This window comes from Saimiri boliviensis, chromosome 14 (genome assembly GCF_048565385.1).
Source record: "Saimiri boliviensis isolate mSaiBol1 chromosome 14, mSaiBol1.pri, whole genome shotgun sequence".
Lineage (NCBI taxonomy): Eukaryota > Metazoa > Chordata > Mammalia > Primates > Cebidae > Saimiri > Saimiri boliviensis.
Window position 1 is genome coordinate 3,779 of NC_133462.1, and position 13,885 is coordinate 17,663.

General features: G+C 39.6%; 1 long non-coding RNA gene across 1 annotated transcript; it reads left to right on the forward strand.

Moving 5' to 3' along the window:
- Positions 1 to 3,198: 3,198 nt before the first annotated feature.
- LOC141581171 (uncharacterized) lies at positions 3,199 to 13,180 on the forward strand. The gene is made up of 3 exons (XR_012513697.1): positions 3,199 to 3,359; positions 11,070 to 11,204; positions 12,943 to 13,180. It is a non-coding gene; the product is annotated as an uncharacterized LOC141581171 (long non-coding RNA).
- Positions 13,181 to 13,885: the final 705 nt, after the last annotated feature.

The window sequence follows — 13,885 nt, forward strand, 5'->3', positions numbered from 1 at the left end:
AATCGTGCCTGAAGCACCAGAGTGAGAAACAGGGTTTGGGTCTTCCAGCTCTCAGCGGTGGCTGCTGAGTGAGGTTTCTCATTGGCTCCAGTTGGGCGACCGCCGGTTGTGGGGATAGTTCCCTCAGCGTCAATAGTCATACAGCCAGCTGGCAGCTGGGTATTTTGTCATTGACTGGTTGTTTGGTTAACGTTTTTAAGTCAGTTCGCATGCCTCGAAGTTCGGTTTCGTTTGCTTAGGGAAGACCTCAGGCTAACAGCTTTCCCCTTTTTTGCTTTAACATGTCAAAACCATGATTCATATTCATTTTACTTTCCTGGCATTAATAGAAGAAAGTTTACATTTTTGTTGTCATTCAGAAAGTTGGTTTAATTGGCAGCCTATTTGTGATGTTGCATAAAATAATGTGTGTTAATTATTAGCATCTTAGATTAGGTGAAATATGTTAACTCTATTAAGCTTTGTTATTAAACCATAACAGGAGTTCAGTTGCTTTTTTTTTTTTTTTTTTTTTTTTTTTTTTTTTTTTTTTTCCCTCCTAGGCTTTAACCATTTAAAATACACTCAAGCGTCTCCTAACAACGTGGATACTTTCTAAGAAATGTGTCCTTAGTGATTTCATCTTTGTGCACACACCATCAAGTGTCCTTGTAAAACCTGGATGGTGTAAGTGATATGGTATAGCTTCTTGCTTTCAGGCTACATACCATACCTGTATAGCTCATCTCTGTACTGAATGCTGTAGTCAAATGTCACACCATGGTGATTGTGGATTGTGATCCCTAAATATCTGAGTCAGGTCTCAGTCAAGTAGAAAGCTTATTTTGCCAAGGTTATGGACATACCCATGACAGAGCCTCAGGAGATCCTGACAACATGGGCCCAAGGTGGTCAGGGTAGAGCTTGCTTTTATATATTTTAGAGAGACATGAGACACCAATCAATATGTGCAAGATGTAAAGTCATTCGGTTTAGTGAGGTGGAACAACTGGAGGTAGGAAGGCGGGGTGGGGGGTGGTTCTAGGTAAGAAGTAGATAAAACAAAAGTTACATTCTTTTGAATTTTTTGATCAGCCTTCCACTGAATACAATTTAGTCTGGTTCAGTGAATTTGCATTTTTACACATACAGTAGGGCAGAGGAATGGTGTGATCTTGGCCCAGCACACCCACCTCCTCCCTGGTTTAAGCGATTGTCTTGCCGCATCCTCCCCAGTAGCTGGGATTACAGGCATGCACCACCAAGCCTGGGTAATTTTTGTATTTTTAGTAGAGATGGGGTTTCTCCGTGTTTGTCAGGCGGGTCTCGATCTCCCTACCTCAGATTATCCACCTACTTTGGCCCCTCAAAGTGTTGGGATTATAGTCATGAGCCACCGTGCCTGGTCAGGAAGCTTATTTTGATTCTGATATTGTCAACTGTATTTCAGGTATAACTTATTTTCCTTGGAGCGTTAAATACTGCATTGGTATTGTATTACGGAAATAAAACACAGATCCCTTTTTATCACCTTCATTGCTAGTGATATTGACAACTAAATTTAGATGCATTCCAGAGTCTGGGTTTCCAGTCATTCTTAGCAATCCTCTAAAGGTAAATTACTTTTTCTCACGAGACACAGTGACATCTAAAGTCGCATTGATTGTCCTGCCACTTTTGTTTCTCTAGTTTCATCGATTACTTCAAAGCATCTTTGGGGGGATAACTTTGAGTAACCCTTTTAACTTTTCAGTATTAGAAAGCATCATCATGAAACATTGAATAATTGTGCTCACAAATTCCCTTTACAGTCTTTCTTTGAATATTTTTTTCCAGTGGCAAATATTTGCTTTTGTTGTATTGTAGCTAAAAGGAATGCTGGGAAACAAAACAAAGACAGGCATTCATTATAATAAGTGATTCAGTCACTATCAATTGCTATTTTAATTTTTTTTAAGTTATACTTTTGAAAACGTCCTGCTGTAAATTGAAATAGTGTCCAAAATCTGAAGTCTTTCCTTGGTTCTAAGGTGACCAGATTTCCTAGAAAGTGAACCACACCACAAGAAAAAATATATGATAAATATGTTTACATGGATGTGTTATTTTAACATAAATCTTGTAAAATAGGCATTTCTTTGAAATTACATATGTTTGCATAAATTACTTTGCAGCATCATGAATGCCCTTGTTTTGAAAAGTAGGAGTAGTGTCAATTACTGCTTCTTATTAGTACAAATAAGTAAGGAGATATTTTTAAAAATTACAATTTTTAAATAAAGGTTTTATTTTAAATTAGTTTTAGAATCACACCGAAATTGGGAGGAAAATGCAGATTTCCTGTGTAGACCCGAACTAGTTTCCCCTCGTATAAACATATCAACATGTATGAGATGTGTTGTTAACAGTATATATATATATATATATATATATATATATATATATACATATATATATTTTTGAGATGGAGTCTTTCTTGCTCTGTAACCCAGGTTGGAGTGCAATGACACGATACTGGCTCATTGCACCCTCCACCTCCCATGTTTAAGCGATTCTCCTGCTTCAGCCTCCCAAGCAGCTGGGATTACAGGTGCCCACCAGCACACGTGGCTAATTTTTTGTATTTTTAGTAGAGACGGGTTTCGCCATGTTGGCCAGGCTGGTCTGGAACTCTGACCTCAGAATATTTACCCGTCTAAGCCTTCGAAAGATGTGGGGTGACAGGCATGAGCCACCATGTCCTGCCTGCTATCAGTATATTTGCTTCGGTTAGGTATCTGTTCAGATATTTACCCAGTTTTAAAATCACGTATGTGTTTTGTCATTATCTTCTCGCATCTCTCTTTTCTTTTTGTTCTCTGCATACAGTTTTGCACAGTAGAATACTTAGTTTTATGAAGTCCATTATCAATATTTTCATGAATTGGCATTTGATGTTTTGTGTTACAAGTCAACACCAAACTCAACGTCATATAGATTTTCTTTTAGATTTTTTATAGTTTTGCATTTAAAATTACAGTCTCTGGACTATTTTGAGTAGGTTTTTGTTTTTCTTAATTTGTGTATATATTCATTTGATTCTACATGGCTTCCAAAGTCTTCCATCACCGTCTTTGGGAAGGAATGGCTACAGTGGGCTTCATTTTGGTTTGAATTTCTAAAATTATTACATTGAGTAAACTCAATATTGAATTTTATAGGTATTTCAGGACAGCCAGGCGGGGGTGCACGTCTGCTGAGAAACTGAGCAAGAGTATCTGTGCTGAGCTCTGGTGCCACCAGAGGGCGCACGAACCCACCCCTGACCAACTTCCCTCTGAGGTGCCCGAAGACTTCCTCGGGGCAGCACGACGGTGGTGTCAACTAAGTCTTGTTCATTGGTGAGTAAAAAGCTTCCTTTCCACGGCCTTGAGTGCAGAGAAGAGAGTCTTTAGAGTACTCAGCAAAGGAAGAAATTCATCTAGAAAAATGAAATCCCCAAATCCCATCATTACGACTACATCCTGATATCATTGTCAATATCCAGACACAGTGGCTGCTAAGATATGTTCTCACAGTGGCCTCTAATATAATAATCACACCGTGCCCTAACATTACTATGATATCCATACCGTACCCTAACACCAACATAATATCCACACCAATATAATATTCTAACGCTAATCTGACATCCACACTGTTGCTTCCAATGCTAATGTAATACTATCCGTATGGTTCCCTGATGTTAATGTAATATCTGCACTGTTCTACAACACCAATATAATATGTACACTATGCCCTAACACTAATATCCACACTGTGCAGTAAAACTAATGTGTCCACACAGCAGCCTCTAATACTAGTAAGTATAATAATATCTACTAAGTGGAGTTGGTTGACATTGAGGCTTTTATAAGGGTTCACAGCTTTGGATGAAGAGTAGCCTCTGTAGTGGATTTTGGTGACGTCTCTGCTTTTCTGGCATAGTATTGATATGGTTGTTTTAAAAAGTAATTTACTTTTTAATAATGTCATACTTCTAGGAAACTTCCAGTAGCAGTGCAAAATATAACCTGTTTCTTTTCTTAGAGTCCCCACCAGTTATTGCTGTGCCAGATTTACAACATCCCACAAAATACTCCGGTATATTTTATCCAAAGTGTGGAAACTCTCCTAGGTTACCACCGCATAACCCCTAGATCAAGAAATCAGCATGGTTCCTACATGGTAATTCAGTTCACAAACTCATTTACCTTTTACCTCTTGCCCCGCTTGGGAGTAAAATATGTTTTTTCATTCTGATCCAGTTTTCCTGACACTGTTTCCAAGACTTTCCTGCATATTTATGATCTTGACACATTTAAAGAGCATACAAGTTTTTGTTTGAACACCTGTTTTCAGGTCTTTGGGGCATATAGCTAGCAATGGAATCACTGAGTCATACGGTAAATCTACTTGCAACCATTTGAAGAAACTTCAAATTAGTTCCCAGGGCTCATCCCTCACTTCTATCACATTCACAGAGAAGGCTTCCCTGATTATCTTATCCGCCACCAACACCGCACCCCTGCTCATGCTAGTGTGCATTACACCCACATCTGATTTTGCTTTCCTTTCCTTTCCTTTCATTTTCTTTCTTCTTTCCTTTCGTTTCCTTTCTCCTTTCCTTTCCTTTCCTTTTTCTGGTGTTTTATTTTATAAGAACACCTTATTTTATAAGGACACTAATCTCATCAGGCCAGGGCCCAACCCTATGACTTCATTTAACTTGACTGACTTCCTTAGAGACCCCATCTCTAAATACAGACACACTGTGGGGTTAGGACTTGGACATATGAATTTGTGGGAGATACCCACATTCTATCTGTAGCACATGAAAACTTTTCAGAAATGTTAAATCTTGGGATTTACCATGAAACTACTGTGTCAGAAACCCTAGGATTTGGTCTCAAATATCTCTTTCAATCAGGCTTTTCGGTGTGTCTGAGTTTGAGACCCAATAAGAGTCAATACAGGAAGTGGATGGAGGGGAGATGAAAGAAGTAGATTGTCAGCAGAACGTGGAGAACTTTGAGGCTCAAGAATGCAAAGGCTGCTCTTAGTCAGTGGGACGCCTAGAAGGAGAGGAGCTAAATCATTTCTTTTGCCATCTGTTTGTGGAAGGAAGGGGAGGAAAGAAAGGAGGAGAGAAGGAAAAAAGGACGGAATTAAGAGAAAGGGAAGAAAGAGAGGGAGGGAATAAGAAAGGGACAGAAGAAGGCCTTTTGGAAAACAGTTTCCCATTTCCGGTGTTTACATTCTAAATACAGTAATGGAGAAATGGATAAATATGATATATATTATGAAAATCTATAGCTCATTCCAGGGTCAAGCCAGCAAAGGAGAAAGGGGAATCAGGGTAACTTGTAGATCTGTGCAACCTCCCACTGACAAAAATGTGGACGCTCAGATAGGAAGCTGATGTGAGGCACACATTCAGTTTTATTTATTTGTGCTGATGTTAACAGGAGGACATGTAAGTGACTGTGTTTACTAAGATAGAGATATAGCTAAGAGAGCAGTCAGTTCTGAAACTACCTTCAGAAGGTGATTACTGAATCTTGTGGATTCTCTGCAAGTTTGAGGAAGGGCACACAGTGAGAGAGGATAAATAAGGTCACAGAGAAAGCGACTGTTTCAAGGAAAGCAAAGACCCAGAATGAGGGTGAAGATGAGGGCAGGGTAAATCGCAACGACATTTAACTTATTTTGCCAGTTAGCACCTCAAAAGGCATCCCGGTCTGAGCTCTGCAGAAGGGACGTGTTTGCAACTCATTGTGAGTCCTCTGGGTGAATCACTGACTGTGTCTATGAACAGGACCAACTGGCCAAAACTGTGAATTGTGATGACCACCACTGTTGTTAGGCTGAACCCTTGTTAAACAGGATGGTGGTTTTCAGTACCAGCTAAAAGAATTTTAAAATGTTGACCATTTATATTATTTAAGTAATGTGCTACCATTTATAGTCATTTATATGACATTAATATACCATTTATATCACATATGCCATTAAGTAAAATAAAGTCAACATTTATATTACTGAAGCAATGTGCTACAGAAACCCTAAAGGGGTTTCTGTAACATTAAATTGATGGCTCTCTAGTGCAGTCCAGAATCACCTGTAGGGCATGTTGGGCCACAGATTGCTGGTTTCCACTCAGAGTCTCTTATTCAGTAGGTCTGGGTGGGGTCTGAGAATCTGCATTTATAATAAGTTCTCAGACACAACTGATGCTGCTGGTTCGGGAACCACAATATGAGAACTATGGTTAAGCCTCACGCCACAGCATTCCTATAGCAAGAGCCACCTGTGCTAATTCAGGGTAACTTGTTGGCTGCAAACTGTAACCATACGCAACTTCTTTAGCAATATAAACCTCTAGATAAAAGAAACACTCGACAGTCATAGTAGAAACATATATGGTCAATGAAATATCTTTTTTCCAAATGGGAACATGTGTCTTACAGCCTCAAAAGAATATTTTCACCTAGACTGCACTAAAGTAACAAGATCAATCTGAAACTAAAACTTAAAACGGCCTTTATGAACAGAAACACTTTGACACCTCAGGTAAAGGGCTACATATTTCCCTCTCTATTTTCGTATCTTAGCTTTAAGATGAAATGACATTGTCATTTTACTTATAATAGGAGAACCTACGAATAGGAGAACTTAAATAACATTGTCATTTGACTTAAAACAGGACAACCTAGAAACTTGATTCCCGCTTATTAGTGCAAACCAAAGGGGTTACTTCCAAATATTTTCAGTTTAGTTTTTGTTCATGTGTAATATAAATGATTTAAAAGCCAGGTTTCGGGGAAAGCTGCCATAAATGTGTTTAATAGTTGCTGCCTCAGCATCCATTTTCAGACCTGACCTAAGTTGTCTGAAGCCCAGTCTCACTGTATCCCCTCCGATCTGGGTAACCCTCCCCCTCCCTGAGTGGTCGTGATGCGGCCCATCCCGCTGAGTCAGAACCCACCCATCACACAGCTGCTGGTCATGATAAAACCTAATGGTCGACACCAGAGCCCTGTAAATAAGCCCAGCTCCACGTGTTCTCTTAAATCAGCAAAGCCACACCCTCACGGGAAAGCCCGAGAAGAAAGCTTCAGGCCCTCCCTCTGCTCTCTGGTTCCTCACGGCCTTCAGACTGCCCCTCGTCCTCCAGACGCTCCCCGACCTTCTCCAGGATGTGTAAGTTAGAGATTTCTTCTGTTCCTGTGTTTTGGTGTTGCCTCCTCCTTGTGCCTTACCTGACTGACACCCCAGAGCCTTCCTTTCCTCCTGGCCAGGGCTCTCCTGGAGATGGGCTGGCTTCTGGCCTCCTTTAAAGAGAGACCTCAACCAAATTAGAGAGAAACCTAAATAAATAAATCACAACAGAAAGCTTGGTTTTTTACTTAAAATCCATATTTATAACATAAAATGTGTTTATGCTAGATTTAGAACACACTAGGCCTGTTCTAGCTCTAAATTGCACTGCTATCTTGTAGTATGCAGTTATTCTTCATTTTATTTTCCACTTGAAGTCATTGTATTTCCTCAGTTTATAAACACCTTGAATTCTTGAGCTGAAAAGACAGGGTAACTTGATAGGGCATCTCCCTTAGGAACCATAACCCCCAATGCAGAACAAATTAAATGTGCAAAACTGTGAGCACCATGTCCTATGTTATTAAAGATAGAATATAATGCTGAAAGGCAAGAAAGTCTTTATGAAGAAGTTTAAAGGAGTAGAAGAATGGACAGATGAACTGGAAATGGAAAGATCAGTTCTCCTTTCCTTTAGGAGTAAGCCCCTTTGGAAACTAGCTGGTAAATGTCAGTCCCTTTAGATGGCAAGGTTAGTGAATACTAAGAAAACACTAGGGTACAAGTGTTCATCACGCAAAGCACACCTGTAATATTTCATCTGGTCTCTCAGTGACCCTAGAAGAAACAAGAGATGTTTTCAGATGAGGAGATTGGGCTTCAGGGTGAAATTAGGAGACTGGTAAGACTCACAGAGAGAGTCAGTGGTGGAACGGAGTTCAGATCCACATTCTTCCAACTGCAAGCACAGGGCATTTTCCACTAATCAGTGCACTAACCCAAGAAATCTAATTTTTCCAAACATTTAAAATGATGCTATGGCCATCTGAGTAAAACCACTTTTGGCCTCTACTTCTGATTCCTCATTACCAGCCTACCATTGTTTATCTGATATGGGCAGCAGAATTAAGATGTAATGAAGTCTAACAGAACCCCTCATTACCTGTGTAGATACAGTAGTAACAGAGATGGTGATATCGTTTGAATGTTTGGGCCCTTCAAGTCTCATGTTGAAATGTGATCCCCAGTGTTGGAGGTAGGGCCTGCTGGGAGGGAGGTGTTGGCTCATCGGGCAGATCCTTCCTGAATGGCTTGGTGCCCTCCTCACAGTAATGGCTGAATTCCTGCTCTCTTCACTCACTGAGATCTGGTTGTTAAAGTGTGATACTGCCCCCGTCTCTCTCTTGCTTCCTCTCTCACTATGTTAGATGCCAGCTCCCCTTTGCCTTCTGCCATGGTTGTAAGCTCCCTGAGGTCTCACAAGAAGCAGATGCTGGTGCCATGCTCCTTGGACAGTCTGCACAACCATGAGTCTAATCACCCTTATTTCCCTATAAATTACCCAGCCTCAGGTATCCCTTTATTACAGCAATGCAAATTGGACTAATACAGATGAAGAGATAAAGTATTAATTTAGAAGATGTTTATATACATATATATAAATATATATATATACATATACATATGCATATATATGTATATATGTATATATGTTTAACATTCTCACTGAGACTGGGAGGTGTTAGAGACACATAATTGAAAACGAAATCTCCCCCCAACCAAGAAAACTTCTCCACGAAGGTAGAAGAGAAAGAAATACTATTATTACACTTTAATTTCCGGGGTACATGTGCAGAACGTGCATTTTGTTACATAGGTATCCACACGTCTTGGTGCTTTGCTGCATCTGATCCTCCCATCAACTACACTAGGTATTTCTCGTGTTATCCCTTCCCAATCCCCCCACCCCTGCCTGTTCCTCCCCACCCCTCCCCCACCACCCACAAGCCCCAGTGTGTGATGTTCCCCTCCCTGTGTCCATGTGGTCTCATTGTTCACCATCCACTTATATTTTAGAAAAAAATATTATGTTTTAAGTTCTGCAATACATGTGGAGATCATGTAGGCTTGTTCAATAGGTATACACATGCCATGGTGGTTGTTACTTCATCCATTGCCCCGTCATCTACATTAGGTATTTCTCCTAATGCTATCCCTCCCCAATTCGCCCACACCCTGCTATTCCTCCCCTAGCCCCTCAGCCCCTGGGCCCCAGTGTGTGATGTTCCCCTACTTGTGTCTGTGTGTTCTCATTATTCAGCACCCACTTATGAGTGAGAACATGCAATGTTGGGTTTTCTGTTCTTGTGTCAGTTTGCTGAGAATGATGATTTTCAGCTTCATCCATGTTCCAGCAAAGGACATGAAGTTATTTTTTATGGCTGCACAGTATTCCATGGTGTATGTGTGACATATTTTCCTTGTCCAGTCTATCTATGATGGGCATTTGGGTTAGTTCAGAGTCCTTGCTATGGTAAACAGTGCCACAATAAACATATGTGTACACGTGTCTTTATAATTGAAAGTGTTATAATCCCTTGGGTACATATCTAATAATGGGATTCCTGGGTCCAACAATATTTCTATTTCTAGATCCTGAAGGAATCACCACACTGTCTTCCACAATGGTTGAACAATTTACACTCTCAACAGCAGTGTAAAAGCATTCCTGTTTCTCCACATTGTCTCCAACATCTGTTGTCTCCAGATTTTTTAATGATTGCCATTCTAATTGGCATGAGATGGTACCTCAAAGTGGTTTTGATATGCATTTCTCTAGTTATCAGTGATGATGAGCTTTTTTTTTCATGTTTGTTGGCTGCATGAATGTCTTCTTTTGAAAAGTGTCTCTTCATCTCTGTCACAAAATTTTTTGCCCATTCTTTTGGTTGCCAGTTCACTCTAATGCTAATTTCTTTTGCTGTGCAGAAGTTCTTAAGTTTAGATCTCATTTGTCTGTTTTGGCTTCTGTTGCCATTGCTTTTGCTGTTTTAGTCATGAAGTCCTTGCCTATGCTTATGTCCAGAATGGTACTGCCTAGGTTTTTTACGGTGTTAGGTCTTATCTTTAAATCTTGAATCCATCCGGAGTTGATTTTTATATAAGGTGCAAGGAAGGGATCCAGTTTCAGCTTTCTGCATGTGGCTAGCCAGTTTTCCAACACCATTTGTTACCTAGGGTATCCTTTCCCCATGGCTTGTTTTTGTCAGGTTTGTCAAAGATCAGACAGTTGTAGCTGTGTGGTGTTACTTTCGAGGCCTCTGTTCTGTCCCGTATGGTCTACATTGGTACCAGTACCATGGTGTTTTTATTACTGTGGTCTTGTAGTACAGTTTGAAGTCAGGTAGTATGATGTCTCCATAATTGTGTGCTTAGGATTGTCTTGGCTATGTAGGTTCTCTTTTGGTTCCGTATAAAGCTTAAGGTGTTTGTTTTCCAATTCTGTGAAGAAAGTCATTGGTAGCTTATGGGGATAGCATTGAATATGTAAATTATTTTGGGCAGTATGGTCATTTTCACAATATCGATTCCTCCTGACCATGCGTATGAGATGTTTTTATATCTGTTTCTGTCCTCTCTTATTTTCTTAAGCAGTGGTTTGTCCTTCTTTTGGAAGAGGTCCTTCACATGTTTTGTTAGTTGTATTTCTAGGTATTTTATTCTCTTTGTAGCAACTGTGAATGGGAGGTCACTCATGATTTGGCTCTCTGTGTGTCTGTTGCTGATGTACAGGAATGCTCATAATTTTTGCACATTGTTTTTGTATCCTGAGACTTTGCTGAAGTTGCTTATCAACTTAAGGAGATTTGGGCTGAGACAATGGGGTCTTTTAAATATACAATCATGTCATCTGCAAATAGAGACAATTTGACTTCCTCTTTTTCTAATTGAATAACCTTTATTTCTTTTAGCATGAAACCAAAGTGAGATGCACTTCTCAGGAAATCAGCTCAGCAGTTGCAAAGACAGAAAAAAAAAAACCAAAAACCAACTCTCACCTTTTTATATAAAAAGCAGATACAACCTTTAACATACAAATTCTCAAGGTAAGCAATAACTTGTCCTCAAGGGGACTTTACAGTCCCATTTGTCACACACCTTTCATTTTAAACGTTCTTAGCAATTGGGGTAACCGTCTCTGTTAGACAATTGGCTTTTCCAAAGAAAAAAATAAACTTCTTATGTCTTTATAAAAGGAGGTTGTCTTGCAACTTGGAGTAAGATACCTGCGGAACATACCCTCCCAGCCTCCTACTGAACCTGAGAAATGGAGGTGTTATCTTCCTTGATAATTTTCAAAGTGATGATTCCCAGGCTTTCAGAACAGCATCTTTGGGTCTTAAAATTAATGAGACTAAGTTATCTTTTAAGACTATTTACATACATTTCAATATGACAAAGATGTACAAGCTTTCTAAAATAAACGCCCTAAGCAAAAGGTGCTTCTTTTCTTATTTTTAACATGGAGAATATATGAGTCAGTTAGTAATTATAGGCTTCTAACAAAATACTACAGATTGGGTAAGTTAAACAACAGATATTTATTTCCTCACTGTTCTTGAGGCCGAAAGTCTAAGACGAAGGTGCCAGTGGGGTTGGCTTTTGGTGAGACTGCTCTTCCTATCTTGGAGACAGTTACCTTTTCACTCCCTCCCATGTGGCCTTTTCCCCATGCACAGGGAGAGAGATCTCTTGTGTCTCTTTCTCCTCTTAGAAGAACACCAGTCTTATCACACTGAAGCCCAATCCTTGTCATCTCATCTAACCTTAATTAACTCTTTAAAGGCCCTCTCTTCCAATAAAGTCACACTGGAGGGTAGGACTTCCACATGCAAATTTAGTGTGGGGCACAATTCAGTCCTTTACATAGAGTCGAGCTTCTTATTTTTAGTTGGCCTTTGTCCTTATGGGAATAACAAGCCAGGCTGAGTCCTTCTCATCATGGGGCATGTATTGGAAGAAGAGATGATGAAAAGCAAGTACATTTATCACTTGCAAGTAATAATCAAGGAAAGAAACAGTGATGAGTGAAGGCCCTTGGCTCAAGGATGAGAAGATACCTGTGAGCTCCTGGTTAGCCAGGTAGTAAATCAAGCATTCCTGATGATTTGGAAAGAATGGAGCTAGAAAAACCAATTCAGGAAAGCAGAATCATCTAGATAGTCAGTGATATAACTAAGTCGTATGTACTATTTAGGCCATCGATCAATAATTTATCAACATTCCACTTACATATTAGCTCATTTGTTTATGCACTTAACATTTAATCACCCCTAGATTCATTGTACACATCAGTATGGCTGAAAACTACCCAGATAATTTTTTCCTTCCTGCAATCACTTACTACCACTGTAGATTTTATGAAACTATTAATCAGGTTTGAACTTAGATTTCAATTTCAAGCTGTTGTCATGTTGATTTTACACAAAGAATTATGAGGTGACATGTCAGAATTCTCTTCCTACCAGTACAGTTCACAAAACCCATGAAACATTTATATGGCTTGAAGCATCATATGTGCTCAGTTTATGGTGAGAAAACAGTTATCTGCATTTCTTTCCAGTTTTAAAAAAAACAACCATCAACTAATTGAAAAAGCATAACTCACTCAAAATAACTGAAAGATGGTCTAAATAAATTTACAAGATTATGTAGTCTGATAACATCCACAGATAGATAGTAAACTTACATCGAAGGAGTTTGGGATGAGTCTTCACTCATGAAGTACTGAGTTTCAGAACTCAGTACTTCCCTATTCTCAATGTATGGCCATTCTGTTGGTAGGGTGGATTTTCATCACTGGAAGCAGATGTTACACTGCTCCTCCCGTCAGGCAATCTGGCTTAGAGGAAGGCAAGTGAAGGCCAGATGAGACTGAGCCTGCACCCAGCTCCCCATGCCCATCCAACCCTCTGATTCTCTACCCTGCGCATCTTGAAGTCAAGTTAGGTATGTTTTAATGACTGTCATAGTTTAAAGAGATGAAAGCGATGATGATTCATTGTGCATTTGTTAAACCAAGTTTCAGACATGATTAACGTGGGCCCTGGACACCAAGCATGGGTGAATTATTTTAGTCTCAGGAAGACAGGTTTTGTAATGTATTTTGTATTAGGCAGAATGAGAAAGTAGAGAGATTGGAGAGTCCTAGATAAGCTCATAGAGAATGGGTAGGACCCCACTGGCACCTTCTCACCCTTCTCCTGACCAGCAGACTGCTGGTTAATCACGGCTTTGTTCTCGCCTAGCTTCCTACGTGGTTCATCAGTGGCAGTGAGGCACAATGCATTATCTGCTGAAACACAAAGAAAATGCTGATGCATTTCACATTTATTTCCTCAAGTCAATTGAACTTTCCCCTAAAATACGGTCACATTATTAATTACTTTAAATCTTGTCTTTGCCACATATTATGTGTAACATTGAGTAAGCAATTTAACTTTTCTACGTCTCATTCCCTCATCTGTAAAATGAGGTTGACAATAGTGTCCCCTGAGGGTGGTTGGTGAGAATATTAAATAAATCAATATATGTAAACCTCTTAGAACCATGCCTAGTGCATAACAAATACTTCATAGAAAGATTCTTTGTTATTTTATTTTATTTTCCACAAGTTATTGGGGTGTGCAGGTGGTATTTGGTTACATGAGTAAATTCTTTAGTAATGTGTGAGATCCTAGTGCACCCATCGCCTGAGCAGTATACACGGCATTGTATTTGTTGCTTT